Raw genomic sequence first — 24,170 nt, 5'->3', positions numbered from 1 at the left:
AGACCAGACTTTAATCCACTTTCTGCTTTGGGGCCTTTTCCTTAGCTGCCCTCTCTGCATCTTCCCTGCTCTTCATACTGACTGGCCCTTGAAATACAAGGCCTCATTAAGTGTTTCTTCCTTGGAGAAGTCTTCTCTAACTACCAGACTAAAGCATCTGACTAGTCCCTCACATGACATCTTAATTCTCTTAATTCTCTGCAGAGCACCTATTGTTATTTGATATTTTATTATTTGTTTATCTGTTTGTTTCTTCCACCAAGAATCGAAGTTCCATAAAAACTGGCACATTAACTTTCTTCTTCTCCATTGCTTCCCCAACACCTAATACAGTGCCAGGAAAATGCCACAGGCTATGTAGATAATTGCTGAATGGATGATTGAATATTTGACTTTTTGTGTCTATTACTTCCTTGGTTATTTCTTGGCCTTTTTTTACTGAAAATTTCAGTTGCTCTTTGGAGGCATTCCTTGCATTGTTTCAATCTCCCCCCTCTACTCCTGACCACTCTATGCCACATTTGACGTGGCAATGCACCTTCCTCTTTCTTACCTCAAATTCTGTGGCACTTTTGAGGCTCTGACTTAGTCTTTTATGTCTCTTTATATTACGCTACCTTGGAGACTGCATTCTTTCCAAACTTAAAAGTACGACTCCTATGGCAAAAACCTTTCTGTAAAGTCTTCTTTGACACTTACAGCTTAATCCTATCACTCACTTCTCTGATTTGCCATTTCAGTGTTAGCAAAATTGCCAACTAAATCCTCAGTTTCTTATTGTTCATTGTGTATTAATATTATGTCCTTAAGCAGACTAGGAATATCTTTAGGGAAGGAGGCATACTATGTCCATTATTTATTTATTTTTAATAGCACACGACACATTTCTTGAACTTACCATATTTCAGTGGTTCAATTAGTACATGCATGTCCATAGATGATGTATACTGAAAACACAGCATCAGTATTAATTTATGATCTTAGATGAGCCACTTATATTGTTTAATATATTATTGGAATTAGGAAGGAAGAGGCAGGTGGCAGATCCCTATCCCTTACTCCCTTACCCCCTCCTTGCTTTAATGTGCTTTCTTTTGCCAGTCTTGCTTCCTATGGTGGCTTTCCCTCCACATCTAAATATACATCTTTAAGCTAGAAAAGTACTATATGAATACTAAACCTAGTTGAGAAAATAAAGAGAAAAAAATATAAACCATGGGTAAATCATCTTCTTGAATATTCTTCTCTCAATATTCTAAAATTAGGATATATGATTTTGATGATCTAGGATAAAACCAATCTCCCTAACATATTTCGCATGTAGTATCTGTTTTGGTGTTTTTTTTTTTCTGATACAATATCATTTCAAGTTGTTATTGCTTAAGAAATTTATGTTTGTGGTCACAAATTCAAACAATACCAAATTGCACCAAATAAAAAAATGAAATGACGTTCTCTGGTTAGATTAAACTTGTAGCACATATATTCCTCTAATATACAAAGGTTTTATTAGTGACATTTTTTTAAAAAAAAGAAGATAAATGGAATCCAACAGTAGCAATATATATTTTCCAGTAAAATTTTATCTATGTGATCATAAAATTCATTTATGCTTTTTATTAATCAGTGAGAGAAGTAATGCTGTCAGCAAAAGTGGGTTATAGCTCTATCACAAAGTTCTAAAAGCAGCTATAGAACCTATGAATTTTTTCGTGTTTTCAGTTAACATTACTTGGGGTATAAAATGCTATTGTGTTGTCAAGTGAATTGATTCTAATCACAGCTGTTTTCTGTGAATTAAATCACCAAGAAAACTCAATCACCAACCAAAGACTTTTAAACAATAAAATCCCATTTGTGGTTGAAGATCAAATTTAAGAACGCTACTGGATATTCATTTATTTTGTCACATTTAATTTTCCACTCTGACTCTCAGTTTCTTAAAGAAACAAAGACTTAATATCTCCCAAAAGCCAATATCTGTTGTGTAGTGGGTTCATATCTTAGCACTGAGAGTTAAATAATTGTGTGTAGAAAAAAATAGGATGTACAATGATTGAATTTTCACTCCATGCAAAATGGCAGAAAAACTAGCTGTTTGCTGGCTTTCATTCCTTTACTGTTTCAGAAACAAACACATCTCTTAACTTCAAGTGAAATTCATTAGTTACTTAGGGAGATATATAACTATGTATCTCTCTCTATATACCTTTGCTTTTTGGGTTGTGGCACTTATGCTAAAGTTATCCTCTGGGTTTCCTTATGTGGGTCATGACATAAAAATACCCATTTGAGGGCTGCTCAGGTGAGACTCTGTGAGAGAGCCATTATACTGTCTGCATCCTTCGTCCTTGTCACATTATAATGTTTTCATTCAGCTTCTTTGTACAGATCAAAGAGAGAATTGTTATGTATGGATAGAGTTATGAAGTGTTTTGTACTAGCTACCAAACTCAGGGAATTTATCGCAAAGGGTATTCCATAATGGCTTGGCACTAGGTCAGAAGCCACTCTCAGCAAATCAATTTATGTTACTTAGGGTGTCTCTTGCAGCAAGACAGGCAGATTCAGGCTGAAGGTGTTGAGAAGGCTAAAACCTTCTCAAACAGCAGCTATGTTTAAAGTGTAGCTTTATTGCCTGCATACATGGTACTGTGCTGGTAGAAATGAGAATGGAAGAAAAACAGAACATCGGATTATTGGTTAAGGAATGGCGTTTTATTCTTTCCTTCATAAGTTTTATCTTAAACCTTGAACATCTGACTTTGTGAAATTGAGCCCTGTGTCTAAATGACACAGCAGAACAGCAATTGCAAAGTCCTGTGTTCAGACAAGTCCTGAATATATATCTATTTCATTGTCACGGATTGTTTATCAGTGGCTGGAATGATTTTATATATCCTTTAATTCAGCAAGCAGTACCAAAAGCAAAACAGAGGAAAAAAAACAAACAAACAACTCTTTGAGGCTGCATTTTAGAAATTCTTCAGTGTCATCTGGCACTGGGGACATATGGTATTTTTTTCATTTCTTGCTGCTATACCCTCTTACACAAAGTCACAGGCTTAAGCTGTTTCTCTTCAACTGTGGAAATGAACAAAATTATTTGAACATTTCATATATTTTAGGAAGAGTTTAGAAAATAGGGTCACATTTTTCAAATGTGCACATGTCACTTGCTTCTCATCCTTGCCTTTTTTTCTATCTTCAAATTTGTTTTCCTTTAGTAGTTTTTAGTTAATTATGAATGTTTACAGTAGGATTAGAGATAAAATAATTCTCTTAATTTTTCTTTTCCATCATCACACCTGAGACAAATGGGGAAAAGCAGACTTCAAACCACACACGATGTGTTTGATTTCTGCTCCTTTCAAATATCCATTTTATTTATCAAGAGGTAAAAACACTGAAAACTTGCAACATCTTATGTCCCACAGCATTACTTTTGATGAAATCCTGCTGTATTTTAGCCAAAACTTCTTTAGACAAACTATAACTGAGTCATGTTGATCCTCAGATGACATCAATCTTCATCCTCTTCTATCCAGCCACCGACTAGACACACATACACATGCATATGCACCCCACAGATCTCATCTTCACGTAAGACCAAAAGGTAAATGAAGTTGTTGCCTTTTCAACTATATCATGGTCTAAATATTTTCAGACTCATCTCATTTCATCTTCTCTACCTATTGGTCATGGCCTTTTCTTCCTAGAGCTTGTTTTATTCCCATTATTAGACCTATTTCCATGTTACTGAACCTTTTCCATCAAACCTCAAGTCCTTTATCTTTATAGTCAACAGCTCTGTGAAGCTTTTATCAATCTGCCCATCAGTAGTCTCTCCCTTATCTGAACTCTAAATCTATAATCTGCAGCACAGCACAGAGGATCAAACTATGTACTTGTTTTTATTATCCTTTTAGCTGTTTTGTATATGTTGATTTTCCCCCTAATTCCTCACACTTTTTTTATAGTCCCCAATGACTCTAAACTGACAGCAGTTAGTGAGTTTTTAAATACAAATACCCTATTTCAAGATGAATTTCTGCACACTTTCAAAGCTTTCTGTAGAATAATTATGTCACCGTGAGTGAATTAAGGTTCCTCACCTTCTCTGTGGAGCCTTGCGTAGTACTTTAGTTGGAACGTAAAGAAATGCCCTGAGTTATAGGATGGGATCACTGCGAAGTCCTACTTGCATGTGAGCAAGGAGCAGAGTCTCTACAAGGTAACCTGTTACTTGGATATCTCTGAGGATATTAATGATAAAAAGGAGTGGCCAGAGGAAAGACTTTCCGCTTCTCAATTGCAGCACTGTAACTAAGTGACTTCTGGTAGATCAAATAGACTATTTTGGGGATTCCTGCTCACCCATCTCCTCTGTGTTTTCAGAGCTGCTGTAGAGCTGTTAGAACAGTGAACTGATGCTTTTTGACTTGCCAAACAGTGGGAGCTTTCTATTTAAATAGTTATCCCTTAGAAGAGCTATATTAGGGAGCTCAAAGGAAAGGATTTAAGGGCCCACACAGAGTAGAGAGGCAGCAGATCAGCCACCTACTGGGCCCTTGTTCCTTCGAATGCTTCAAACTACATATTTGTAAGGCAGAAGGCCTCCTGCTCACAGAACTGTATGCTCCTCACCTGCCCTTTTGTATTTAGCAAACACATGGGAAGGGCAGCTCTTCACTGCTGTCTAACTTGTCTCTTGTTGTTCCTGGGAAGCAATCCCTCACAGCCCAGTGGGCAGAGAGCCAGGTGTGCTGAATGCACCTAGGGGTTGTGGTCATGGGAGGAGGTCCTTCAGGGGCAAGAGGATCCAATTTGACTTAGTATGTGGTCATTTTCCAAGTGACAGATGTGTAAAATGCCAGTAGACTAAGAACCCAAAGGAGCTAATCAAAATGTGTGTGTGTGTGTGTTTTACCAAGAATCTGTATAGGTGCATTCTTATGCCTTTATTAACATCTGTTCAAATTCCATTAAGTCATACTGCCAAGCTTATTTTGATAAGGGAATCAGTTTATTTATTTCACCAAAGTTATAACTATATTGGATAGAGAAATTGGGATTATTTTCTTACCTTTTAAGCCCATAATAACTTTATTAAGTCCGCAGAGAATAGTTTATGCTCTATCGTTGCTGTAATAATTTATTTTTCTTGTACCCATTCCATGGGGAAACATACAAACACCAGGAAGATACAGAAAATATGAGTTAGATTTACGAGACTCACTATCCTGCCAGATAAAGGTCTCTTTCTAAATCTCATTGAAACCTGACATTCAGAAGTAGGCCAGAAAATAGGCCTAGCTATCTACACAGATATCTCTTTTTGTATTATCATTAAACATCTCCTAGGAGGCAGCTAGCTCTGTGGTGGGCTGACATAAATTCTGCCATTACATTTTTGTTTCTTTTTTATTATACGTGTATTATTATGAACTATTTTAAACATAAAGAAAAGCTAGAAAAATATGACAAAATCATCTCAACACCCAGATTTAGCATATGTTAATGTGTTGTCAAATCTTCTCCAACTTTCTTTTTCTCTCTTTTTTTAAAGCAAATGAATGTTAAAGATACAGCTAAAGCCTCCCTCTCCATCCCCTCTTTATGCCACTGTGTTTCTTATATAATTATTACATATAAGGTTGCTAACTTTTAGGAGTGAATTTCTTTCTTAACTCCAAGGACCATCTCCTGTCTTAGGTTTTTTACAAAGGGGCAAATCAGAACAGTACTACTCTACTGAGTGTCAAATTTAATTGTCTCCTCCTCTGGTGTCACTGGTGTGCAAATACTTTCCCCCTTGGGAAGGATATCTGGGGTTGCCTAAAGGGCAGCAATCTCTAGCATAACAATTTCAAAGTGCAAGAGCTGCTTATGACCTACATGAAACCATCCACCACTGTCATTCAGACCTTCACCTTTTGTTCTGAGCCGCCCTGATGATGATCATTCATTTTGCGCTGTGCCTTTTTCTTTTTAGCATCCTATCATGAATAGCTAGATTGACTCTTCTCATCTGTTGACTTACGGATCTACAGAATAATTTAATGAAATGAGGTAAGGTAGATTAATAACAGGCTTAAAATCAGACTTTTGGCTATCCTTGTTTTGTAACTGATGCTGTGCTTTCCCCACTCCCTGGGACACATCATGTTCTCTTAGCTTTGTGTCTTCCCAAATCAACATATAGAACAAAAGTGAAGAAGTGGAAGTTGGCAGCTATGTGGTTTGGGTATTGAATTATTCCCACATCAAAAGATTTATGAACTGTGCATTTTAAACAGTTCTCAGTTCATGGCTCCCTTTAACTAAATTGAGAAAACAGGTAAGGAAAGTGAGGCAAATGCTAAAGAAAATGGCCTTGACTGTTCAATCTAACATTAAAGATAAAAATTTAATGAAGGTAGGTTTAGGACTTATAATTTTAAGTCTTGAAAACCCAACTTTTAAAGGGTAAAGCGGGAGGGTAGGGAGTAAATTCAAGTTTATGTGGTGGTTCTCCTCCTCTGTTGCTCACTAATGCAGCTCTTCTGAAGGATAGAAATTTAAATAGAAAGCTCTCACTGCTTAGGAAGCAAAAACATTAAGAGATTGCTTTAACAGCTTTTCGGAATCTGCCATTTTCATCCTGACTGCAGTGCTACAAAGTGAGCAGTAATCTCTGGGGTAGGAGCACGGCCCACAGTCAACACCTATGCTCACTCTGTGCTTTTTACACTTTTAGCTTTCATTTTCCTTAATCAATATTTACCAGGTGACAGTCACAGCTTTAGTAGCTTCTGTTTTCTACCAGTCTTTCTGTTGCTGATACTTCAGACATTTAATAATTTCCTTGTCTATAATAATTTCTGTGCTAATTCCTTTTATAAGTATCTGCAGTATGTGTACCTAATTTCTGGGATCAGGTGCACATCTGGAAAATTGGGATTCCTTAATGAATTTTGGCATTCAAAAATCTCCTCCAGTACTCTTACTTTTATTGGGTCACATCATTTTCTTTCTTTCTTTCTTTCTTTTTTTTTTTTTTTTTGACATCATTTTCTTTGTTGTTTATTTTAAGCAATGCTCTTTCAGACAACTGTCACTTACAAGGTTGGCTACTGCTGTGTAGCAAACCATCACAAAATGTAGTGGATAAAACAATAAGGTCGCCCGTCTGAGCAGCTCTTCTGATTTGGGCTGGGCTAAACTGATCTCACTGGAGCATGTCCAAGTGTCTGTAGTCAGTTATAGAGGGGCTGCGGGCTGGCTCATCTGGCGTCACCTGGGTCATGTAGCTCTGATAATCCAGCATGTCAGCCTGGGTTTGCTTTTATCTGATGGTCACAATGTTCTGAGTGAGAGAAGAAGAAACACGAAAGGTGTCTTAAAGGGTAGGCTCAGAACTGGCAGATTGTGACCTCTGCTGCAATCTATTAACCAAAAGAAGTCACAAGGTCAGTACAGATGTAAGGGCAGGGGAAATTGACTCTGCCTCTTTAGTGACAATAATTTCAAAATCACATTGCAAAGTGTGTGGACACAGGGAGGGGCAAAGAATTGTGGTCTTTTTGCCATCTGCCACATGCACTTAACCTTCTCCCATGACATAGTTGTCTCAAGTAATTTCCCTTCTGGGAGCTGTTTTGATATACAGGAAATATTGATCCATCATACTCTGAAGAAAATTGCAGCACAGAAAGGATTATTTAGGCATCATAGGTGGTCATGAGAATAAGAAATGCTGAAGCCTTAAGCAGATGAGCTTTAAGCACATGAGCCCTTTATGTTCTTAAGTGAGGCATTTTTATTCTTCCAAGCATCAACTGTGGTCTTGTTCTCACCAGATGAAAGCAACTCCAAGTCAAATGCATGAAACTGCACTAAAATTGTAATGCATTTGGTTACTCTGCATCACGTGTGGACAAAATAAATACCCTGATATGGAGCACAGATTATACACACATCGTTTCTCTGAATTCATAGCTATGCAAACAGTTCCTTATGGTTGGCGGGTTTTATTTTTTATATACTGTGATTAAGTTGCAGTTTAGCCTTGTATTATCTCATCTAAAACACTTTAGCTTTTCTTTTTAATTCTTATTCTCCAGCTCATTAAAAATTTTTTTTAGGGCTTTGCTAGCCAATTCCATTTCTTCATTTTGTCCTAGGAAGAAGACCAGCAAAATAAATGTGGATATTAAATAATACTTATTATCATTTTGCAAAATCAAAATGTTTTACATAAGACTACTAAATAGCAAGTTCATAGTCTGAGGGAAGATGATTTTGCCAATGAGACAGAATTCTCTCATAACACAATTAGGGGGTATATAACATGAGGGTACCTTGCATAGTACACAATTGGAAAGTAGGAGAATAAATAGTGTGGGTAGGGCCGGGCGCGGTGGGGCTCAAGCCTGTAATCCCAGCACTTTGGGAGGCCGAGACGGGCAGATCACGAGGTCAGGAGATCAAGACCATCCTGGCTAATACGGTGAAACCCCGTCTCTACTAAAAAATACAAAAAACTAGCCGGGCGAGGTGGCGGGTGCCTGTAGTCCCAGCTACTCGGGAGGCTGAGGCAGAAGAATGGCGTAAACCCGGGAGTCAGAGCTTACAGTGAGCTGAGATCATGCCACTGCACTCCAGCCTGGGCGACAGAGCGAGACTCCATCTCAAAAAAAAAAAAAAAAAATAGTGTGGGTAGGAGAAATTTATGCAAAGAAAATGTGCCCTTGTTTATTGACTTTGCTTTAGTATAGAAATATAAAGTTTGTGGCTTGAAGGGGCCTTAATTATTTCATAGTTTATTCCTGCTAAAACTTCTAATAATGGGAAACTCATTATATCTAAAGAAGCAAAGTCCATTTATTTAAGTGGACAATTGGGTGGTCATCACTGGGGGACCTTACTATGTGTCATTGTTTTTATCTTCATGAAAGACATGATCTATTAAAGAGATGGACATGGAAAGTATCATAGCAAAATATGATATGTACTAAAATATAATACACACATACTTTGGGGACCAAAAGGAAAGTGAATTTCTTATCCAGTTTGATAGCCAGAACTTGATAATTATCTAAATAGGTAGGATAGTGGAGATGGAAGAGCTAAAGATGGTAGATGCTGTCTACTGAAATTGGGACTATCTAATAAGTATGATTACTGGGAGCATGTCAGACAGAACATTCTGTGTATCCATAGTGGTCAATGACTTAAATCTACATCCATTTTCAGAGATCAAATTCCATTCCTGGCCCATTACAGAAACACTACCTGGGCCTCAAGTGAGCAAATGCCAAGAAGCTATTTAACAATAGGCAAGCGTGGCAAAGAGAGGCTTAAAGTTGGCTAAAAGTGCTTCCTTTGCAGTCATCCTATTCAACTTGTGGCAGGTTTGAAACAGCATCATGAATTATTACTTTAATATTACAAATAAACTTTATTCTTCTCAGCAACATGCCTCCTGATATGTTAAAAATACACAAAACTCAGTTTGTCAATTCCTGGGAAATTATTGTCATAGCAGGGAGCCACACCAAGGAAGTTTAAAAGAACAATGACAACAATATGAAAAACTGCAGGAGAAAAGTCATAAAGATAGATTTCAAGGCACACTTTTCTATCTTGCTTTCACTGTTGATTTGCAGTCAGTGATAGATCAACTTTTTTTGTGTGTTTGTTTCTTTTGTCCTCTTCCTTTCACTAATCTTGGCTTTATTTTTGTTTCAATTTTCCCTAGCTTTCTTCCCAGATAATATCTATTTCCTTTTCCCAAGCCCTAATTCACACTTTATCATTCCTTACTGAAGTAGCTTTCACAACAATCCAATCAGGACACTTCTGTTCAGTTCGTTCCAAGAGGCTTATTTGATCATCATCAAGAAGATAATTGTCTATCCTTAAAGCTGGGCTAAACAAAAGGGCGAAGCAGGTTGTGCACAAATTCACAAGACTCCATTATCATTCCCCTGCAGACTCCCAGCTACCCTTGTACTCAACCCCTCTGCCTTCTGCCCCTTTAGGCCACCTTGGTTGACCTTTTTCAGTGTGTCCCTGTTTCTATTTCATCCATCTGTTTTCATCCTTCATGCTTTCCTAATTCAGGTTTCCTACTCGTCTACTGCAACTGATCTTTTCTAGCAATTTTAAGGAGGATAAAAATAATTCTTGAGTGAAATAATTCATACTAGGCTGAGAGTGAATGATTTCAGATGTATGGGAGGTGTGTTATAAAATGACTTATTAAATGTGAAGAAATTCCTAGTGAAAATATATATTGATATATTATGTGGGGATCATGGGTGCCTCTATGAATTAATTCATTCAGAAATATTCATTAAATGCCTAATTCATTGATAACAGTGAAGAAGCCAAACATCTTCCCTCTCCCACCTCTTCTCATGGACCTTTCATTCAAATGGGCAAGATAGGTAGTGTCTTAGCCTGGATTTCCCCGTAATAAGCAGCACTAAGACAAGGCTTTAGATGCAGGTTTATTTGGGGAACAGAAACCGAAGGATCAGGAGTAGAAGACGGATAACAGTGAGAGAAACAGAAGGAAGGAAGGGTGTGTCATTGAGCTAGACTCAATCTCATCAGGCGCCTTTTAAGAAGCCATACAGAGTGTACAGTGGGCTTGTCTGCCACAGATACCTATTGGCTCCATCCCCCATTGCTCACAGGCTGCCCCACACACGTTTCACTCTCTTGTGCCTGTGCTTTTTGGAATGTGTCAGTTGGTTCCTGAAATTGTCCCACTAAGACATGGCAGAGAAATAAATAGTATAGCTGAGGAGAGACACTTTCAGGATAATCTGCACAAAGCTGATTGTTGTACCAACAACTGGAGTATAAATGAAGAAGATATAAGAAAGGGCTCAAGAGGTGTCTGATACAAAGAGCAATAAAATAAATTAAATATATAATTGCACACTGTAATAAGTGCTCTAGGGTCAAGGGTGCCAGGAGAGCATATGCACAACACACTCCAAAATAGTGGTATAGACCATAGGGGTGAAAAATTCCTTTAAACCATCATGGTTCCTTGACATGACCAAATGTTTGTAGTGCTACTAAAGTAAAATGTGTTGAAGATTAAAGCCAATTTTTAATTTTACTATTTAGCTATCCTGTTCCTAGGTAAACTTCAAATCCCCCAAATCTTTAAGCTTTTTTCCAAAGTAGATTTTCTTCCAAAGATTAAGAAGGTTTCAACACTATTTTAGACAAAATATTTTAGACTTCTGACTGTTCCAATACCTCCCCAAACTACTGCACGGAAAACCTTATTGGGAGACATAAGTACTCCTAGCTTTGTTTAATGTAAGTGGAAAAGATGTAATATAGTCGAGAGGTCAAACGCCTGTGCTCAAAAGACTCCGATTTCATATTGGCACGGCTCATGAGCTATACCTCTTTGTATCTGAGTTCCTTCTTTGTGAAAGGGGAATAACATTATCACTTGCTCGCATATGGTAAGAGATGATTAAGTAAGGAAACACACACAAAGCTTTTAGAACAATGCCAGGCATATGGTATAATCTCACTTATTAGCAAATGTATTAAATTACTAGGGCTGCCGTAATAAAATACCACAGAAGGGGTAGTTTAAGCATCAGAAATTTATTTATGCACAGTTTTGGAGTCTAGAAACCCACAATCAAGGTGCCATTAATGGTGGTTTCTGGTGAGGCCTCACTTCCTGGTTTGTAGATATCTATCTGCCTTCTCACTGTGTCTTTATATGGTGTTTACTGTGTGTGTGCATCCTTTGGTATCTCTTCCTCCTCTTATAAGGACATCAGTCCTATGGTATTAGATCTCCACCCTTACAACCTCATTTAACTTTAATTACCTCTTTAAAAGCCCTGTTTCCAAATACAGTCACATTGGTGCGTAGGGCTTCAACATGTGATTACTGTGGGCCCACAATTCAGTCAGTAACAGCAAGACAAGAAAATAACATTTCTTAGAAGGGGGCTTTAAAAAACTTTTTGGTCTGAGGATTCCTGTTATACTTTAAAAAATTCTTGAAAATACCAAAAAGCTTTTGTTTGTGTGAGTTATACTTATCGATATTCACCACGTGAAACACTGAAATAGAGAAATTTAAAATATACGTATTTATTATTTGAAAATACCAATAAGACCTCCCATTACAAATTAACATAATTTTAGGAAAAATAGCCACATTTTCTAAAACGAAATAAATTTAGTGAAGAGTGGCATTGTTTTCCAGTTTTGTAAATCTCTTTAATATCTATCTTTATAAAAGCAGCTGAATTTGCATATCTGCAACTATAGCCAACTTGTTCCGATACCTCATGAAATGTAACCTCTGGAAAACTTCACTATATTTTTTTTTTTTTTTTGACGGAGTCTCACTCTGTCACCCAGGCTGGAGTGTGGTGGTGCATTGTGTGCTCACTGCAACCTTTGCCTCCTGGGTTCAAGCGATTCTCCTACCTCAGCCTCCTGAAGCTGGGACTACAGGTGCCCACCACCACGCCTGGCTAATTTTTATATTTTTAGTAGAGACAGGGTTTTGCCATGTTGGCCAGAATGGTCTTGAACTCCTGACCTCAGATGACCTGCCCACCTTGGCCTCTCAAAGTGCTGGGATTACAGGCGTGAACCACCACACCCGGCTACACTGTACAAAAAAGCAAAAAAGGCAAATAGCATTTTGGTATTATTATGAAAATAGTATAGACTTTGCAGAGCCTCCAAAATCTCCTGAGGACCATTGGTGGTCCCTGTACCACACATTTGAGAACCACTGCCTTAAAGCTTAAGAACACTCCCAAATTAATGAGGTTCGTAATTTTGGCATCCTGCTTTTGAAAGTCTCCCCAGCTCTTTTAAGTTCAATACCACATTTTAGTGTTTTGTGCTAATGATAGTAAATATTGACTTTTTTCCACTTGCAGAGAAATACTGAACCATGGCATACAGATGGGTTTCACTTGTAAGTTAAATTTGATGATGTTTTTCACTTTATACTTCTTCATTGTCCACAATGAGAATGAGACAGAACTATTTTTGTGAAATCTGTTGGGCAATCCTTCAGTGAACTGGTTCAAATAATGTGTTTTCTTGAAAAGTCTTGCTGTAACATATCTGTTTTGCTACTAAAGCAATTCAGCCTATGAGTATTATTACATCTTTGAAGTGAACTTCATCCTAATGGTCAAAAAGTTGGGAGCCAACTGTATTGGATATTTATTTTTCACTATTATGTAAAACAGGCCATTCATTTACTCTTTTGAAGATGGCAATTTAATTTGTTAAAGTTTTATTTTATTTTTAATCGAAAAATAATTGTATATATTTATGGGATACAATGTCATTTTAATGACCACATTAGGCCACATTTCAATGGCTGATAAAAAAGTTCCCAACACTTAATTGCTTTTACTAAAAATACTAAATATTTAAAGATTGATTATATCATAGAATTTTTTCTATTTTTAAATTGACACGCAGTCTCACTCTGTCTCCCAGGTGCTATCTATCTAGGCTCCTTGCAACCTCCGCCTCCCAGGTTCAAGTGATTCTCCTACCTCAGCTGCCCTAGTAGCTGGGACCACAGGTGTGCACCACAACGCCTGGCTACTTTTTGTATTTTTAGTAGAGATCATGTTGGCCAGGCTGGTCTTGAACTCCTGACCTCAAGCCATCTGCCTAGGCCTCTTAACATGCCAGGATTACAGGCATGAGCCACCGTACCAGGCCTGGTTTTGGTTTTTTATATATATATATATATATATATATATATATATATATGAGCTTCTCAAGCACAGAAATAAGTCATATATACTGTTTTTATTTTCCCCAACTCCTGCCAGGTCGAATTTCAGAGTTGATGCTTAATAAGTAATTTTGAAATTAAATTTAATAGAATATATGTAAATATCATTTTGTACCACAATGATTGTACCATATTCCCTGTCTTTCTAATTTTTTAGTCCTTCTTTTGTTTTATTTTCCTCTCATTTTATCATGTTTTTCTCTTACCTTTATTCTTTCTATTTTTTTAACCTCTTATCAATCACTTTGGACTCAAACTTTCTGAAATCACACTCTTTACTTTTTTTTTTTTTTTTTTTTTTTTTTGAGACGGAGTCTCGCTCTGTCGCCCAGGCTGGAGTGCAGTGGCCAGATCTCAGCTCACTGCAAGCTCCGCCTCCCGGGTTTACGCCATTCTCCTGCCTCAGCCTCCCGTGTAGCTGGGACTACAGGCGCCTGCCACCTTGCCCGGCTAGTTTTTTGTATTTTTTAGTAGAGACGGGGTTTCACCGGGTTAGCCAGGATGGTCTTGATCTCCTGACCTCGTGATCCGCCCATCTCGGCCTCCCAAAGTGCTAGGATTACAGGCTTGAGCCACCGCGCCCGGCCGCTCTTTACTTTTTAATTAATATTTTTGTTCCTAGTTTTAAAATTATTTTCATTGTATCATTTATACCTACTTTTCTCAGACATTTTCAAATGATATTTGGAGACAATTCTCCACGTGGCTTAGCTTTTCTGTATGTCTTGTGAGAAGAGGCATCCAATGCCTCTTTTATGAACTCTCTTCTCTGCACTATCTTGGGAGACAGAAATAATGTCTCCCTTTGGAGCAAGAGGAAGACATGTTTATTGTTTACTGTGAAAGATTTGAGTTCTTTAAGATCAAAGTTTCTCTCCTATAATGTACCTATTGCATGTACAAATATCGTCCGGCTCTCTTCATGTCCCCAAGGTAGGAATTAGACCTTGGGGAACTGGCACAAAATGTGAATACTCTGGCTACTGTTTGCACTGTGAGTAATGTTGAAGCCATTTTTATGGTTTCTGACTCAAGAGTTTCATGTCTTCTGTTAGTATCCATGAAACTGTGGCAGGCTAACCTGTTACCTTGCAAGTAGGGTACAGTATCAGATTTTGTTATAGACATCCCTGACTTACGACGATTTGATCCTTGACTTATGATGGTTCAACTTAGATGCTTTTACTCTACCATGGTGTGAAAGTGCCATTCAGTAGAAACTGTACTTCAAGTACCCATACAACCATTCTATCCTTTGCTTTTAGTACATGAGATAATCAATAAGTTGCATGAGATAGTCAACACTTTTTTTTTTATGTGTACAATAGGCTTTGTGTCAGATGATTTTGCTCAACTGTCAGCTAATGTGTTCTAAGCATGTTTAAGATAGGCTAGGCTAAGCTATGATATTTGGTAGGTTAGGTGTATTAAATATATTTTTGACTTACTAAATTTTCCACTTATAATGAGTTTATTGGGACATAACCCCATTGTAAGTTGAGGAGCATCTGTACATGGTTGGAGTTTGCAGCTAAATCTTTTGGATTACTTTTACCCCATCATAACTTTATCATGGCGTGTGTGTGTGTGTGTGTATGTGCAGCCCGACAGGCATGGCCATCCCCTGATACTTTGTCTTGTATTATAATTGCTCTTATTTTTCATATTACATAGGCAATTTTCCTTCACAAGTACAGTATTTTCTTGTCTTCCTCTAAGAACTTTTTACTCTCCTTTCATTGTCAGGTCTCATTATAAGGTTTAGAAGATTCATTTTAAAAAGCAAATCTATTATTTTTTGTATATTTATCTAGTCTATCAGTCTTTCCATAGTTTTCCATATCTCAAAAAGCATCAGCATAGCCATTCTTACCCACAAAGCAATACTGACCAAGTTATGTTTAGATGTGGCATTATTTTCCCACCTGGAATGTCATCTCTTTCTTTTATCTATGTTTCTTCCATTTCTTTTAAAACTTACTATCTCTACAGAGGCTTTTGTGAGTAATTCCAAATAACTTTACTCATTAAGCATGTATTTTTTGATTAATTATATCACTAATATTCATTGATTGCCCACTATAAATTCCAGGCAGAGTGAGCAAACCACAACAGAACTCGAACTCCATCTTGGGAGTTAATATCTTATAAATCAACATACATTCAATTTGATCTATGTTCATTTGGATTTAAAGATATGTAATTTTTTATTTTTGATGTTGCCTCCCTGATTTCATTGTAAATTCTTCCAAGGCAGGCAACTGTGTCTTTTTCCTTAACTAATAATAGTTTAAGCCCATTAAGGCTTTTCTCTTTCTTCAAGCAATAAGAAAAAAGCAGGCTGTCCAGCAGTGCAGTGCAATGATTCCATCAGGGACTTGACTACCATCTGACTTTCTGCTCCACCATGCTTAATGTGTGGCTTTCAGCTTCATGATTGTAATTGGGCTGAGATACCTCTGGACCTCATGGCCATGTTCAAGGGAGGAAGAAGGAATAAGGGATAGAGCAAAAGGGGATCGTCTGGGGTCAAAATACTTTCCACCTGAGACTTATCAATTTCAGAAGTTTTCCCCAAAATGCTATATAACAGTGTCTCACTGATCACAACTGGGTCAATCACCCTCCCTAGCTACAAGGAAGTTTGAGAAGGTGAATACGTTTAACTAAGCATATGGACACTTTACACAAAATCAGAGGTTTTTTAAATAAGAATGGGACAAGATATGTTGGTTAGAGACTAACAATATTTGCCACACCACAAAACTCAACAGTGGCATAAGGATCCTTAAAACTACAGGATAAATAAAAAGCATTTTCTTAGAGCATCTTATTAGAAAATTTGAAGCAAAACTTCTCCCTAAAATAAGCATGGGGTAGAATACAGAGAAGATACGAATATTTAAGGTTAAAATTAGGTGAGATCAAAAAATTCTCACCTTTTACCATTCCCCCCATCTCTTTTTTTTTTTTTTTTTTTTTTTGAGACGGAGTCTCGTGCTGTCACCCAGGCTGGAGTGCAGTGGCCGGATCTCAGCTCACTGCAAGCTCCGCCTCCCAGGTTCACGCCATTCTCCTGCCTCCACCTCCCGAGTAGCTGGGACTACAGGCGTCCGCCACCTCGGCCGGCTAGTTTTTTGTATTTTTTAGTAGAGACGGGGTTTCACCGTGTTAACCAGGATGGTCTCGATCTCCTGACCTCGTGATCCGCCCGTCTCGGCCTCCCAAAGTGCTGGGATTACAGGCTTGAGCCACCGCGCCCGGCACCCCCCATCTCTTTCATGTGCCACAGCCACACTAGTCTCTTTCATTTCTTGTTCTAATCATAGCCCTTTCTAATCTCTGATTTTTCTGCCAGAAATGCTCTTCCCTCCAAATTTTAAATAAATGGGAATATCTCAACTTTAAACTTAACAAAAAAAAAAGGTCCTCAGAGAGATATTCCCTGTCCAACCAGATATAAAATAGCATCCTAGTCGCTTTCTGTGGTATTTTCAGTTTAGTATTTATCACTACGTGTTTATTGTGTGCCCTCCACCCCACCCCCAGAATAATGTAAGCTTCATGCAAGCAAATGAGATTAGGTGCTGTTTATCACAGCAAAGGGCACAAGAAAAGGTAGACTCTCAGTATGAAGTAGGGCACCAGAAGTATTCAATACACTGTTAGATTTTTAGTGAGATATTTATGCTTGAAACTAATCTGGACTCTTTCTTCTCCTGTCTTAGAACCTTGCATCAAAGAATATCAAGTCAATAGGATATTGCATATTTTCAGGGAAAAAAGACATAAAGACCAGGCTGATTGAAAATCACTGCAACATTTGTTGTAAAACATTGTGTTTGCGTCCTACTGTTGCTGTATAAATGTATTTTCAAGCTCTTTTTGTGAATGTCAAATGAGGAATAGACAAACCACTAGCTTGTGAAAACATTTTGATCACATTTTAATCAATGAATTAATTTTGTAAGACATAATCCTTTGCCTCTGTCTTCTCACCGCCCCACCATTATTTCAGTGCTCATCCCTAAAACCATACTTTTTAAAAACTGGACATTAATGCCATGTAAATGTTAAGAAAATATTTAGCTCAGGAATTCATAGACAAGATTCTTCTTGTATATATCTTGGAATTTTTCTTGGGACACAACTGGAAGTTTATTTATTCAGGGCATAAAATAACTCACTTCCTAAGGGGAAGTTTCCAAGTCAACAATTTAATGATTTTTAAACCAAAATCCTACAGTGGTAAGGGAAGATTTAGAAGAATTTTTTTACATCCCTTTATACTTCATTAAAGCCTTTTTGGTGTATATTGTGAAATTATATGCCTAATCCAGAATTAAGGGCCTGAAATAGGCTAAACAGGAAAATACAGGTTAGTAGAGTTATAATTAATCCTCATAAGTCAGAGAATAAAATGGTCAAGAAGAGTAGTCAAGTGCATTGAATAGTCTTCCATCAACATAATTCAAAATTGCCCTGGCTTCCCAAGAGCATTTTCATGTTTCATTGCTCAAGTGAAATACCTACCCTGTCTTATCTCGCTCTTCCCACATTACTTACTTCCTTATTAGGTTCCTCTGTAATTCTATTGACTGAAAATTCACTGCTGTGGAAATATATCTACTAGTGGACTTAATCCAAACAGTTTGGGCAATAAGACAAATACATGCTTAATGATGTGTTTGTCTTCTCACTTAATTTTATTTCCGACCTATTAGATAGTCAATACAGGATGGGAAATGACATTCTTGTGAAGGAGAGATGAAAATATTAATATATTAATATTATGTATTTAAGCATAGGGATGATCTTGATATAGGCATATCAAAAAGTACCTTAATATTTCATTGGCCGATTCATCAGAGTGAATCTATATGGTCTTAAATGAATGGGAAGCATGTAAAAATCTTGTTTATCTAACATGCACACTAAAAAGAGTCCTCCAGGAATCAGACTCACTCAAAATTGTAAGTTGTGCAGCCATTTGTTGATATAATTATATCAACATTTTTCTTGACGTCAGATCATTGTGGGTGGGAAGAGTATGGTTTTGGTGATCACACAGATATAGGCTTGAATATATTCTCTTATTACTGGCTGTGTGACCACGGACAAGTTACGTCAACACTCTGACTCTCAGATTCTTTTGTAAAGTGGGACTCCTTTCCTTTGAAGCATGAGCACAAAGATTGAAAGATACATAAAACACTTTAACGTGTTGCCTGGCATGAAACAAGTGCTCATTACGTATTAATCTTCTTCCCCTGAGAGCAGTGAGTGATTTAGAGTTTGTAATTCAGTTGAGAAGAAATTTCAGAATTGTATAAAAGACAGTGTGCTTACATATTCATTCATTAGTCCCCTTATTATCAGAGTGCGTTATTTGCATTACATAGTTTAGCCATGGTGTGTATAATTTGAATTCAACTGGAAACAACATTCCTTTCACAAATGTTGTTTCCAACTCAATTACCTGACCTTCAGCTAGGTTGGAAGCATTGGCATTTCTCGTAATTTTGAAATTCCAAAAATGTAACCCCCGTACTCTATGCTAATTTTCAAATCAGCAGTTGAATTGGCTGCACAATCACATTTGTTCCTAAAGACAGAAAATAAAAGTGTCTGTGAGAGGGCAGGCCTGGCTTAAATTCTGTCTTAACTTGAACGATCTCAAAAGCAGACTCTGAGCCAAGGATTCCAGCGCAAGTAATTTATTAAGGAAGTACTCACAGGAAATACCAGGGAAGGATCAAAGAAGCAGAATAATAAAGGGAAGAAGCCAAGCCAGGGTTCAATTTCAGGTGAAGTCTCTGACTCAGTCTGATCCTGTGGTGAAGCCCTGGACCAAAAATTGTACCTCTGAGTTTGTCTTGTCTCAAGACATAGGAACTGTCTTCTTATAATCCAGAGCTAGTCAATCATGAACTGTAGTCTGTCCTAAGGAACATGAACTCTCAGGAACTTCTGGTTCTAAGTTAGGGTGAGACAACTGTAGTGTCCAAGGTCAAGTTTTAGAGGTTTCTTCTGTAAGCCCTTATCATGAATTACAGAACAAGTATGGGATAAAACAAAGCACTGGTAAAGGAAATGAAGGGGATAGGAGCAGATCACCAATTGTGTCCAGGACACTCTTCTAGGCCCGTTGCATTTTCTGAACCAGGAGCATATAGTGGCCATCAGAGCATTACTAGTTCCCAGTAAGGTAAATTGTTTTAGTAAGTGAACAGTGCCCATATATTTAGGACTTACTTGAATTGAATGTTGCGTAGTGTGAATTGGCTATTTCATTGTACCTTAAGGGCTTCCAAGGATAATGTAAATATATGAACAATTAGTACTGTTATGATGACCAACATTTATTAAACACATAGGATGTACCAAGCTATATATTAGATGGTGTATATACTTTCCTATGGTCTGTTTTTTGTTTGTTTGTTTTGTTTTGTTTTATGAGACAGAGTCTTGCTCTGTCACCCAGGCTGGAGTGCAGTGGCGCCATCTCGGCTCACTGCAACCTCTGCCCCCACCAGGTTCATGCGATCCTCTTGCCTTAGCCTCCTGAATAGCTGGGATTACAGGTGTGCACCACCATACCCAGCTAATTTTTGTATTTTTTTTTTTTTTTTTAGTAGAGATGAGGTTTCAACATGTTGGCCAGGCTGGTCTCAAACTCCTGACCTCAAGTGATCCACCCACCTTGGCGTCCCAAAGTGCTAGGATTATAGGCATGAGCCACCACGTCCGGCCATATATACTTTACTATCTTATCAAACATTAGAAGCCTCATTTTAGTGATGAAGAAAATGAGCCTCAGGAAATTAAAAAAAAAAAAACAAAACTCGTAACTAGTACGTGGTTAAACTAAAACTATATTCCTGGTGCAATCCAAAACCCTTGATCCTTCCAATAAGCAAAATTTTGCCCTTTAATTGCAGTAATGGAATCTGTGAAACACTAGGAAGTTACCAGTATTCCTTATCTATGCTGCATAACAAATCCCCAAACTTAAAACAACAACAAACATTTATCATCCTCACAGTTTCTTTGGGTCAGAGATTTAAGAACAGCTTATCTGGGTAGCTCTGACTTGGTGTCTCTAATAAGATGGCCATAAAGATGTTGGCTAGGGCTGCAATCCTCTGAAGGCTTGACTGGAAATGTAGGATTTTTTTTTTTTTAATTATACTTTAAGTACTGGGATACATGTGCAGAATGTGCAGGTTTGTTACATAGGTATACACGTGCTGTGGTGGTTTGCTGCACCCATCAACCCGTCATCTACATTAGGTATTTCTCCTAATGCTATCCCTCCCCTAGTCCACCACCCGCCTTCAGGCCCCAGTGTGTGATGTTCCCCTCCCTGTGTTCATATGTTCTCATTGTTCAGCTCCTACTTATAAGTGAGAACATGCGGTGTTTGGTTTTCTGTTCCTGTATTAGTTTGCTGAGAATGATGATTTCCAGTTTCATCCATATCCCTGCAAAGGACATGACCTCAGTCTTTTTTATGGCTGCATAATATTCCATGGTGTATATGTGCCACATTTTCTTTATCCAGTCTATCATTGATGGGCATTTGGGTTGGTTCCAAGTCTTTGCTAGTGTGAATAGTGAGCACTGCAATAAACATATGTGTGTATGTGTCTTTATAGTAGAATGATTTCTAATCCTTTGAGTATATACCTAGTAATAGGATGGGTCAAATGGTATTTCTGGTTCTAGATCCTTGAGGAACTGCCACACTGTCTTCCTCAATGGTTGAACTAATTTACACTCCCACCAACAATGTAAAAGCATTCTTATTTCTCTATATCCTTTCCAGCATCTATTGTTTCCTGACTTTTTAATGATCATCATTCTAACTGGCATGAGATGGTACCTCACTGTGGTTTTGATTTGCATTTCTGTAATGACCAGTGATGATGAGTGTTTTTTTTTCATATGTTTGTTGGCCGCATAAATGTCTTCTTTTGAGAAGGGTCTGTTCATATCGATGTGCTGTAGTCAGGAGACCCATCTCATGTGCAAAGACACACATAGGCTCAAAATAAAGGGATGGAGGAATATTTACCAAGCAAATGGAAAGCGAAAAAAAAAGCTGGGGTTGCAAACCTAGTCTCTGATAAAACAGACTTTAAACCAACAAAGATAAAAAAAGACAAAGAAGGGCATTACATAATGGTAAGCGGATGAATGCATCAAGAAGAGCTAACTATCCTAAATATATATGCCCCCAATACAGGAGCACCCAGATTCATAAAGCAAGTTCTTAGACACCTACAAAGAGACTTAGACTCCCACACAATAACAGTGGGAGACTTTAACACCCCACTGTCAAAATTAGACAGATCATCGAGATAGAAAATTAACAAGGATATTCAGGACTTGAATTCAGCTCTGGACCAAGCGGACCTAATAGACATCTACAGAACTCTCCACCCCAAATCAACAGAATATACATTCTTCTCAGTACCACATCGCAGTTATTCTAAAATTGACCACATAATTGGAAGTAAAACACTCCTCAGCAAATGCGAAAGAAGAGAAATTATAACAGTCTCTCAGACCACAGTGCAATCGAATTAGAACTCAGGATTAAGAAACTCACTCAAAGTCGCACAAATACATGGAAACTGAACAACCCTCTCCTGAATGACTACTGGGTAAATAATGAAATTAAGTCAGAAATAAATAAGTTCTTTGAAACCAATGAGAAGAAAGACACAACTTACTAGAATCTCTGGTGTAGCAGAATGAGCCACAGACAAAACTCTTCAGACAACGAGTTAAAGAAGGAAGAAGGAAGGGGTTTATTTGGCCGGGGGCATCAGCAAGATTCTGTCTCAAGAGCCAAACTCCCTGAGTGGCAATTCCTGTCCCTTTTAAGGGTTCACAACTCTAAGGGGGTGCGTGTGAGAGGGTCGTGATTGATTGAGCAAGCAGGGGGTATGTGACTGGGGGATGCATGCACTGGTAATTAGATCGGAACAAAACAAGATAGGGATTTTCACAGTGCATTTGTATACAATGTCTGTAATCTACAGATAACAGAACCAATTAGGTCAGGGGTCGATCTTTAACTACCAGGCCCAGGGCGCGGCGCCGGGCTGTCTGCCTGTGGATTTCATTTCTGCCTTTTAGTTTTTACTTCTTCCTTCTTTGGAGGCAGAAATTGGGCATAAGACGATATGAGGGGTGGTCTCCTCCCTTATTGGGACACAGCTAAAACAGTGTTTAGAGGGAAATTTATAGCACTAAATGCCCACAGGAGAAAGCAGGAAAGATCTAAAATTGACACCCTAACATCACAATTAAAAGACCTAGAGAGGCAAGAGCAAACAAATTCAAAAGTTAGTGGAAGATAAGAAATAACTAAGATCATAGAGACATGAAAAACCCTTCAAAAAATCAATGAATCCAGGAGCTGGTTGTTTGAAAAGATTTTTTTTTTTTTTTTTTTTTTTTTTTTTTAACTGAGTCTCACTCTGTCACCCAGGCTGGAGTGCAGTGGCGGGATCTTGCAACCTCCATCTCCCAGGTTCAAGTGATTCTCCTCTCTCAGTCTCCCGAGTAGCTGGGAGTACAGGTGTGTGCCACCATACCCAGCTAATTTTTGTATTTTTAGTTGAGATGGGGTTTCACCATGTTGGCCAGGCTGGTCTCAAATCCCTGACCTCAGATCATCCGTCCACCTTGGCCTCCCAAAATGTTGGAATTACAGGTGTGAGCCACTGCTCCCGGCAGTATGTATTACAGGATCTCCTATCAGGGTGTCCCACTCATAGCATTGGCAAATTAATGCTGGCTGTCAGCAGAAAGCCTCAGTTTGTTGCCACGCCGACCTCCCCATAATACTGCTTGAGCATGCTCAAGAAACGGAAGTTGTTTGGTTTTTTCCCCAGAGTGAGTGGTTAAGAGAGGACTGTTGGAAGCCACCATGCATTCTGTGACTTAGCCTTGGAAGTCACATACCATCACGTCTACAATATCCTATTAGTTACAAGATGAAACCTATTCAATGTGTGAGAAAACTACATAAGGGCATGAATAGCAGGTGGTAAGGATCATTAGGGGCCATCTTGAAGAATGGTTACCACCCTACCATTCCTTTCTTCTTAATCCTAAGTATGGCACTCCTGCTGTCTCCTGAGGATTTGTTAAGCACTTTGTTGCTCCCACCTCCCCTCAAAAAAACTTAATTAAAAGTAGCTAAGTAAAAACAAATATTCAACACACTAGTAAGAAATGTAGATGTTACTAAACATTTAGAAAGGAGATCAAAGGCCGGGCGCGGTGGTTCACGCCTGTAATCCCAACACTTTGGGAGGCCGAGACAGGCGGATCACAAGGT

General features: G+C 38.1%; 1 protein-coding gene across 2 annotated transcripts in view; it reads left to right on the top strand.

The window, feature by feature from the left end:
- The window catches only part of LOC105490366 (interleukin 1 receptor accessory protein like 1), a 1,633,350-nt gene that overhangs the window by 254,820 nt on the left and 1,354,360 nt on the right, over positions 1-24,170 (top strand). The window lies entirely within an intron of this gene.

Source organism: Macaca nemestrina, chromosome X, assembly GCF_043159975.1.
Source record: "Macaca nemestrina isolate mMacNem1 chromosome X, mMacNem.hap1, whole genome shotgun sequence".
NCBI lineage: Eukaryota > Metazoa > Chordata > Mammalia > Primates > Cercopithecidae > Macaca > Macaca nemestrina.
Note: the sequence above shows the minus strand (reverse complement) of the source record. Positions and strands in the feature narration are given on the sequence as shown.